Here is a 10,434-nt window from a genome sequence, read left to right as displayed (position 1 = left end):
TAACCTATCTAGGTCCAATTGCAGCCTATTCCTCCCTTCTAGCATGCCCACTTCCCCCCACATCTTAGTGTTGTCAGCAAATTTGAACAGCGTGCTTTTTACCCCCCCCCGTCCAAGTCACTGATGAAGATGTTGAACAGTGCGGGTCCGAGGACAAAGCCCTGGGGGACACCACTGCCCACGTCCCTCCAGGTTGAAAATGACCCATCCGCCATCACTCTCTGGGTGCAGCCTTCCAGCCAATTAATGACCCATTTGACTGTGTAGGTGTTCACTGCTACCCCTATGTCTAAGGATTTTGTGACCTGGTCATAGAAGGCCACCAGGTTGGTCTGACAGGACCTGCCTCTAAAGAACCCATGTTGGTTGCCCCTAAGCATAATCTCCCCTGCTGACCTCTCACGGACATGCACCAGGATAATTCTCTCCAAAAGCTAACCCAGGATCGAGGTAAAACTGACTGGCCTATAGTTCCCTGGGTGCTCCTTCCTCCCTTTTTTGAAAATGGGAACCACATTGGCCCTTTTCCAGTCCTCTGGCACCACACCAGAGTACCACAAGTGCTCATAAAGCCATGCCAGGGGTCCCACAATGACCTCTGCTAATTCCCTCAGCACTCTGGGGTGGAGACTGTCAGGACCAGCTGATTTAAATACATCTAGTCCCTCCAGAACTTCCCTGACTAGTTCCTCACTGACCCTAGGCCTGGGTGCGCCTCCCCCAGGGCCTGAGGGGGTCCCGGCAGACGAGCTGATCTGGTCCCTACTCAGGAAAGTGGAGGCAAAAAAAATTGTTAAGTAGGTTAGCTTTGTCATCTGGTGCAACAACCAGATTTCCTAGCGTGTCTTGCAGAGAACCCGTGTTTCCCGGTACCTTCTTTTTGCCCCGTATTATTTAAAAAAGGACTTCTTGTTGTCCTTGATCCAGGTAGCTAGTCCCAGTTCCATCTCTGGATTAGCGTTCTTGACCGCCCCCCCTGCAGCCCAGAGCAACTGAGGTATAGTCCTCCCTGGTGATGTCCCCTCCCTTCTATTGGGTGTACGCCTCCCTTTTTGCTAGGAGATGTTCCCGCATGCTTTTGGTGATCCATGGGGGCTTTTGCGCCCTCTTGCCCCGTCATGGCAGGGTCCTGCAGGAGGGCCGTGATCTCCTCAAGGCCCCTTCCCATGCCAAGTTGGCCCAAGGGCACCCTCAAATTCTCACCTGCCACGTCTATTGATGTTCCAATATATTAGGGAGGCTGCCTTATGTCTTCTTGGACACGGTCCACTGTAACCTCTGGCCCTGTAGACTCCCAGACCCCTCGTGGGTCTTGTCCTGCAAACAGGTGCTTCAGGGCACCCTAGCCTTATGGGCTATGCGTGGCTCCAACCACCCCTTATACCACGCCCCAAGCCTCACAGCTGGAATAGATGTTGTTCAGTCTCTCTGGGGCTCTCCTATAACACCACCCTCTCTCTGGGGCTTGCCAGTAAGCCGTCCCCTTCTCCAGGGTTCACCACGCCTACACTGGGGCTTCTCAGTAATGCCCCCTCTCTGGGGCTCACCACCCCTGCCCTGGGGCTTTTCCACAACACCCCCTTCTGTGGGGGCTTCTCAGCTGCCCCTCTCTGGGGCTGGGGTCTATACCACCCAAATACTGTGCCCTCACTGTGCCCTCACCGGCACTGGGGTCCTCACACTACCTTGAGTCCCCTATGAGGCCTCCTCCAACCCCTAATAGCCTCACCCAAACTACTGGTGTAACAACAAAACAAAAACACAAGCCCCTAGGCTATAACATAACTTAAAGCCACCCGCCTAAAACCACATGGCTCAGACATCTTAGAGCTGCCATCCTTTACTCGGTTTGAGCTGTACCTGCAGTCAGGCTTCTTCTCACATCTTTGCTCAGGGAGCTCCTTCCTCTCTGGCTGCTGGCAGGGAACTGCTTCTGGTCTCAGCTCCTAGGGTTTATAAGGGCCAGGCCCTGCCCCTTACAGTCAGCTGACTGCTGGCAGGTGTGGGTCGCTTGCTGACTCCAGTTGCCCTGGCAACCAACAGCTGAGCTCCTTATTCACTGCTAGGGCTCTTTCCTCAGCAGTTTCTCCTCTTTAGGAGCAGGGCCCCCAGTGCTCTGCTACACCCCCTTTGATCCTTGTTGGGATTACCTCCCTGTGGGCATGGAGGATCGTCTTCTTAAGGAACGACCACTCGTCTTGGACACCCGACTCCCCTCCTCTCTGGGACCTCAGTACCTACCTCCCCAACTATTCTTCTTACCTCATTACCTATTTTTCTTACCTCATTACTCCCGCCTCCCTCAACCAGAAGCTTCTGCCTGTCCCAGCTTTCATTGCTCCCCTGCCCACCTGCTTCGGCACCATATGGCCCTGGGCCGGACTGTGGGAGCACGGGGTTATGCTGGTACCCCAGGGCCAGGAGCAGGAAGGTGTGTATGCATGTGTGTGTGCATGCACGCACAGTGAGGGAGGGGGAGAGAGAGACAGAGAGAGCAATGATAGGAGAGAGAGAGAGAGTGTGTGTGTGTGTGTGTGTTTGTGTGTGTGTATAGTGAGGAAGGCACAGAGTGTGTGTGTATGCAGTGACGGAGGGAGGGAGAGGGAGAGTGTGTGCGAGTCCCACAAGCACACCTCACCATACACACCACACATCCCAGGCACCCCCCCCCACAGCTTCCCACAAACCCCATACCCACCCACACATATCCACACACACACATCCACATGCTCCCTTACTCCACACGCACACCCCACACACCTGTCCACCCCCTCATACCCACATGCAAAATGGGACAAAAATATTTTTTGAAATCAAATTCATTAATATTGTAGATGTTTGATTTTTAGAAAATATAATTTGGTATTTTTCTGGTTCCGAGATGGCAAAACTCCTTTCTAAAAGGAGTATTTCCAGGGGTCAAGGAGCGAGGAGCAGCCTTCTGGTGGCAAAGTTCAGGGATGTGACTTTTGGTCCCAAGGTCATTACCAGGGTTTGGGGTACCTGTCAAGGGGTGGGGCTACCTGTGCAGCCCTTGACAGCTTGCCAAAACCCTCTTGCACTACAATAGTTGAATGATACAAGGTTTTCTCTAAGATTGTTTGGTGTTTCTTTTTCCCCCACCATCTTCCCCCTCTTAATAAACATTGTTATAATTTACTGTTACTTGCAAATGAGAAAGTTTGTTTGTATTTGAACACAGAGGTAGAATTTTCCCCCTGGGTTTCCAGGTTGGGTTTCAAACCAAGATACAAAAATTGTGTAAAACCACTTAATTTGAACTCAGCCCTTGTTAATGCCATCCAGTACTTGGCACAATAAGGGTTACATAGAGAAAAGACTTATAGTTTGAGTGCAAGGCACATGAAGGGAGTTCCCTTACTAATTCTGACCTATAGCTAATTTCTGATTTAGCAAAAAAAGGTTGAGTATTAGCTTATAGTGTTCATGTTTTCTATTCTGAGAGCGCTCTGCACAGTCCATGAGGACAGGGTTGTAGTATGCATTTTATTGCTGTACTTGAGGGCTAGAAAATGATATTTAGAGACTTGCTTTTAGGAACTGGCTTATAGATAAAATAGATATTGTATTATCTAATGGTCTAGGGGAATGGCAAGGGTTAATTGGTTTCTAACAGACTGTTTGTGACAAAGTTTCACAGCCTTCAAGCCAATAGGCATACACATCCTGGGAAATTAAAAACATCCAAACTGTATTTTCATAACAAAGATAGGCCTGGCACTAGTTCACAGTGCTCAGCTGCAAAACCCCTGGGATTTCCAGTTTGCAATGAAATGACCAAATTAAGGTATGTGTATGTGATGGATTTATGGAGATAGAATTTTGGCTGACAAACCAGACCATGGACAGCAGGATGACCACAAGAAAACAAATCGATGGTACCCAGAAATGAAGAGTCATCAGAGGAGAATACAAAAGGAGGAGTTTGCAGAACAAGGTGGCATTGGCCCCCGACCACCAAAGTTGCTGAAGTTTGATAAGAGCAAGTATAAGGGAGCTGTGCTGCATGGGCTTTTGCTTTTGTGTAAATCTTTGCATGAAGAAGTGTCCAGGCTGCAGGGAGACTTGATGTAGGAAAACAAGTGTTAATGCCAAATTGAGTAAGGTTGTGGAGCGGCGACAGCTGTAGGTTCGATCCATGTGAGTCAGACTCTGGATAAGATGATAGAGGTTTAGGCTGTAATGAGGAAAGTAGATTAGAAGGATCTGGAATGTCACCAGCTAAAAGAGGAGGTGCAGGCATAGAAGGCCAAGGTAGAAGAATCCAGGGCAGGGATACAACAGGTCCTTAAGGAGACTCAGGAGATAGATTATGAAAAAGTGAGCCACCTGAAGTCCTATCAGGAAATAGGGAAACTCGGGAGGCAGTTTCTGGAGGCTCAGGGAACTGTGGATGCTGTGAAGGCAGGAGGATTCCCTGAAAATGATCTTGAGCTGTTTCCCCTACCCTATAATCTCCCTTCCTCAGGGTATTTGGACAACTTGATCTAGACAGTGATGATCCTGTGGGCAAGGGATGTTATAAAGCATCCACTTCTCCAGAGCCTGTAGTACTAGTGGTAACATCATATGCCACTACCATCAGCTTAGGTGGGTGGCAACAGCCCACTATCTAGTGAATGGAGGTAAAACCCTATTCACCAGAGCAGCTCCAAGCAATAGTGAAATCTCTGGGTCTGGTTAATAAGAAAACTAGTCAGGTGGCTGGCTGCTGTAGCATCCCTGCTAACAAATTTGACTGAAGATCTGATTGCTTTGCTCAAGGAATGCATGACCAAGGATAATTTTGGGGCCCTTCCCAGTGATGCCAGGTGTGGAGTACAAGGAAATATGTCTGACCTGTACAGAGATGTGTTAATGGTGTACTTTCTGGATGAAAACTTGCTAGTTGAGTTCCATAATGAGGTGCAAAAAGGACAGAGACTTGATCTGTATACATAGAGGAATAAGATTCTGTCTGTGGTAGCTGGAATGAGTGAGGGGCCATCGCTCATGAATGAGTAAGATAATTCCCATAAGGAAGACACCTGTGCATGACTTATTTTAACGTGAGGATGTTATTGCACACCAACAAACTCCTGGTCCTTGACAGATAGGGATGTAAGTCTAATGGAATGGAATCCAAGATGATTGGAGACCCTTGATCTGCTGCAGCCTTCATCCACCTTCACAGCCACTGAAAAGGGGGTTACACTTTTTTGCACCTGGTCCACCATTGAGGTCTTCTTGGATTGCTCTTAGTCAGGAACCTCCCCCTCGACCTTGCCACCATGGATGATCCTACCAGGAGCATGAAGCTCCAGATGGCCTTGCTCTCAGGATCACTGGAACACGCAAACCTCCTCACCACTACAAGATGGCGATCCCCAGAGAGGAGTAGCTGGAATAGTGGGATGGCCACTGTATAATTATGATGTTCCTGGGTTCAAGAACCGTTATTTCAGGGCATTCTGACAGATTTGCAGCTGGCTGCATAAGGAATCAATGCCCAGCTTCCATTAAACCAAATAGAGCACCAGTTAGGAGATGTTTGTAAGCTTGTGTTCCAGACTTTGGGGGAAGTCAAGGCAAAGAGGGAAGGTTGTAGCTATAACAGGTGCTTGTGGTAAAGATTGGTGGGGAAAATCTCCAGGGATATTGCTGGGAGACCCAGAGAGGCTGGAAGTGTGAAGACAATTGTTGAAATATGAAAATAAGAATGATATTGATGGAAAACTGACCACTGATCTATTGTACAGGCTGGCAGCTCACAAGGACAAGGGGAAGAATAGAGGGGAAGGAGATGTGGAAAGCCATTGCCCTGGGATTCCCAATATGGGTGCCCCATAGCTCCAGTCTCATCCCCTGAAATTGTAGCACCTATTAAAATGGATTGGTGGGGATGGCCAGTGATTAAGATCTGTTGAGAAGATGACAATAGGGCTATAGGGATTAAGCCAATGCTAGAGAATACAGGCACCTCAATGACACTTTTGAGTTCGGAATTTGAAACATCAAAGCTGACTGCTGGACACAGGATGTTGGAAGGCCTTAATGGGGCAGAGTATGACCCCCCGATGGGTCAAATTGAATTTGGAATTCAAGAGAGTCCCTTGTGTGGGTGTACCAGGGACTGGGACGCAGCTCCCGTTAGACCCCTGTGGGACTGGTGTCACTGGGGCAAAACTCACCCAGTGGGGTCCAGGTGAGCCGTGCTTCCCCAGTGCACTGGAGAAGAGCTCCAGGAGAAAAGCATCCAGTGGGGTCCAGGTGGGCTGCGCTTCCCCAACACGCTGGAGAATAACTCCAGGGAGAAAAGCACCTGGTGGGGTCTGGGTGAGCTGCACTTTCCAGTGTGCTGGTGAAGAGACCTGTGGGGAAAATGGAGTGGCATGCCGGCTCAGGTTTGGGGGAACGTGTGCTCTCAGGAGCCAGTGCTGATTAGCCCAGGAGGAAGCCCAGACTGGTTCAAGAGAGATGCTGAGAGAGGCATGGTGCCCAACATCTTCAGGAGCAAAGGTGGTGCAGCAGTACTGGGAGGAAGACCCACAGCACTGCAGACCTAGCCAGCCGAACCCTTGTGGGATGCCAGGATCCAGCAACCACAAGTGACTGACCCACCCAGTGTGTCCAGTAAGATAAGTAGCACCAGATGATGGGATAGTGGTGGCTGGCCCCACAAGCCGGAAGGCAGGGAACAAGAGGGACAGCCAAGCCTAGATGGGGAAGAGGATGGGAGAAGACCACTGAGTTGGGGTTAGACTCAAGGGACCCCTAAATTAACCCAGACAAAGGAGGGATTTCTCTGGCCGGACTGAGTAAATAGTCACCTGGTTTGAGCAGCTGTAGGGGGCTCAGCTGAACTGTAAAATCCAGAGGCCCAGGGTTTTCTTTATAGCCTTATGAAGTGCCACAAGCCAGGTGGGCGAGAGCCTGTTTCTTTTTTCTTTTTTTAGTACTCCCAAGTGAGGTAGAGAACACAGGGGAAAGGAGGATCCTTTATGTATTTGAGTTGTAGCTTATGGGGTCTTAATCCGTACACCCAGACCATATAAGCCATTTAGTTAAGAGTCCGGGGGACCAGCAGAGAGAGATTTCACCCCTCTAGGCCTATTAATCCAGGGAGAAGCACCAAATGCAGGGCCTCACAATAGAGAAGTCAGAGGCTGTAACAAGGGGAGTGCACGAAAGAAAGATGAACACAGACAAGAACAGAACATCTGAACCTGAAGAGACAGACCTATCTTGAGGAGAGGGACACCAACCAGTTGTGAGACCAGTAACTGAACCAAGTCAGGGAGGAATCAAGATTCCATGATCCAATGTACCATCACCAGAACATTACAGCTTGTCACCTGAGAGAAAAACCTGATGTCATTTAATAAAGAGAAATGCAAAGTGCTCCCTCTGGGGAGAAATAATCCACAACACACTTACAGGCTCGGCAATACTATGCTTGCCAACACCATAACTGAACAAGACCTGGGTGTCGTGATAGACAACACAATGAACATGAGCCACCAATGTGATGCTGTAGCTAGCAGAGCTAATCAAACACTGGCATGCATCTACCAAGGCATCTCAAGCAAGACAAAAGATGTCATCCTCCCGCTCTACTTGGCCTTGGTGAGACCACAGCTGGAGTACTGTTCCAGTTGTGGCCGCTGCACTTCAGGAAGGATATGGCGAAGCTCAAGAGAGTCCAAAGGAGGGCCTCACACATGATTAGAGGCCTAGAGACCAAGTCGTATGAGGAGAGACTGAAAGACTTGGGACTATTCAGCCTGGAGAAGAGGAGACTCAGAGGGGACTTGGTGGCAGCCTATAACTATATCAAGGGAGTACATCAGGGCATAGGAGAGAAACCATTCACCAACGCCTCCCAGGGGAGGACAAGAAATAATAGGCACAAACCGATTGAAGATAGCTTTAGACTAGACATAAGGAAACACTTCTTTACAAGTTGAGTACCAGGGGTTTGGAACAGGCTCCCCCCAGAGGTGGTACAGTCAGCCACCCTGGCGATCTTCAAAAAGTGCCTTGATGTCCATCTTGCTAGGGTCATCAGACCCCAGCAGTCTTTCCTGCTCAAGTACAGGGGGGCTGGACCCAATGATTTGTAAGGTCCCTTATGGCCCCAAACAACGATAAGAAAAGGGCAGGGTGTAGGGGTGGAGGAGTCCTGTGGTCCAGGTGGACCAACTCACGTGATACCATCCATCCTCTCAGAGATTATCGTTACAACAAATCATGGCAGGCGAGAGACAGGGAAGATGAGGCAAAGGTCCCAGTGATCATAACAGGCCATAGAGAGGTGAGGGGACACACATGCCCACTGTGTGCAAGAGATTTGCTTCAGCAGAATTGAGTGGGGCAGGGATCCTTGGTATTGTTACACTGCAGAAGTTGTCTGTGAAAATAGACTTGGTTAACTGGGAGCTTAGGCAAGTGGAGAACCCTGACTCTGGTGCAGGAGTAGTGATTGCAGCAGCACGTCAGTGTGCTCCCCTGAAGGCAGTTGAGCCTCTGGAAGTGCCAGGGGACTGGAATTCTGCTGTGTGGAATCTGGTACAGCAGGTTCAGTTAGTCTGGGCAAGGAGGAAAACTGAGTGTGATAAGATTTAGGCATTGAAAAAGGTAGAAGGAGGGGATCTAGTCCCTGAGTGACAGTACAAATTCCAAGAAGAAATAATCAGTTGTATCTAGAAAGTCATTGATGATCTGGCTAAGCAAGGAGTGCTGGCTGAAAAACTGAGCAGAAATAACAGTCCCATCCGGCCAGCACAGAAACATGATGGAAAAATCTGGTAGCTGACGGTGGACTATCAAGCTCTGAATATCAGTGAAGGGGCAAAGTAGTTCTCAGTAGTGGATTTATCTAATGCTTTCTTTGCAGTCCTTTTGCATGCAGATTTTTGTATAAGTTTTCTTTTACTTCTCAAGGTACACAGTACACCTTCACTCAGGTTCCACAGGGATTCCATAAAGCCCCTGCCACATGCCATCACTATGTGGTTAAGACAGGGGTGGGCAAAATATGGCCCGCAGGCTGAATGTGGCCTGCCAGGCCATTCTATCCAGCCTGCGGAACCCCTAAAAAATTTAGAAAATATTTATCTGCTCCTGGCTGCCTGTCAAAGGTGACAGGAGCCTGGGGCAGTAGGAACCAAGGGAAGCGGGCAGCAGGAGGCAGGAGCCCAGCCCCGCTCACCCCAGCTGTTTCTCTGCTTCCTGCCCTTACTCTGCTCCAGCACCACATGGTTTCTGGCTGCACAGCCGGACCTGGGAGCACAGGGCCCCAGCAGTGTGTGTGTGTGTGTGTGTGTGTAGGCAGACAAACTGAGTAACTCTGCAGCAAGCAGATCCCTCTATTATAGAGCTAGTGCAATGGACAGAATTCCAAGGGTGGAAGGTTTGGAAAAACCCAGACGGGATAGTCCTGACTCAGAAAGAAAATGATGAAGAGGCTCCAGTATGGGTGGTCCCAGTCTGAGAGGAGGTGATCTGGATGGTATATATACAAGCAAGGACACCAGGGAATTGATAAACGCTGAAGCAGGTACAGGCAGCAGGTTGGTGGCCAAAGACGTGAGAGGATGTGGAATTATATGTTAACAACTGCTTTCCCTGCATTCCTTATGTTGTGAGGATTGTGCAATACTGCCTGTTTCCTCTTGTACTCGCCTGACATGACTTTGATCTTATGAGGGGAGGAAATAGATTGTTATGATGTTAATTGGTATTCACAGAATAAGTTCCCCAGACACGTTAAGTCACTCCATGGATTTTTAATTCTCGTTTCTTTTACAGCAGCCTGATTTGCAAACAACAGCCTCTTCAACTTGTTCCCAGAACTGCTCGTTAACTCTGGAGAGGAACCCCACCCTCGAGAACCTCAAGGTAAGTCCCCGCCAGTGCTCCGTGGTGCTAATTAACTCATTAGTGAGTGTGGCTACAGTCTCTTTGTCCCATTGCCGGCATAAAACCGGGGTAACCCCTCTTCTCAGTTTCTCTTCCAAGTTTGCTGGGGCTGGTCATAGATTCATAGATTCATAGATGTTAGGGTCAGAAGGGACCTCAATAGATCATCACGTCCGACCCCCTGCCCTGGGCAGGAAAAAGTGCTGGGGTCATATGACCCTGGCCAGATGCTTGTCCAGTCTCCTCTTGAATACCCACAAGGTAGGGGAGAGCACCACTTCCCTTGGAAGCCCATTCCAGATTCTGGCAACCCTTACCATAAAGAAGTTCTTCCTAATGCCCTACCTACATCTTCTGTCTGTCAGTGTGTGGCCATTGTTTCTGGTTATTCCAAGGGGTGCCCTGGTAAACAGAGCATCTCTAATTTCTTGCTGCCCCTCCCCCCCGCCCAAATGAATTTGTAAACAGCCACAAGATCCCTTCTTTTGTGGAGGCTGAAGAGATCCAGGTCCC

General features: G+C 49.2%; 1 long non-coding RNA gene across 2 annotated transcripts in view; it reads left to right on the top strand.

Moving 5' to 3' along the window:
- Positions 1–10,434, top strand: part of LOC102380935 — a 45,757-nt gene that overhangs the window by 19,810 nt on the left and 15,513 nt on the right. For both annotated transcript variants that reach the window (XR_003096334.1, XR_324992.3), the window contains exon 3: positions 9,811–9,900. This is a non-coding gene — a long non-coding RNA (uncharacterized LOC102380935). The remainder of the gene's footprint in view (positions 1–9,810; positions 9,901–10,434) is intronic.

Source organism: Alligator sinensis, unplaced genomic scaffold (assembly GCF_000455745.1).
Source record: "Alligator sinensis unplaced genomic scaffold, ASM45574v1 scaffold6_1, whole genome shotgun sequence".
Lineage (NCBI taxonomy): Eukaryota > Metazoa > Chordata > Crocodylia > Alligatoridae > Alligator > Alligator sinensis.
This window is presented reverse-complemented; position numbering and strand designations above follow the sequence as displayed.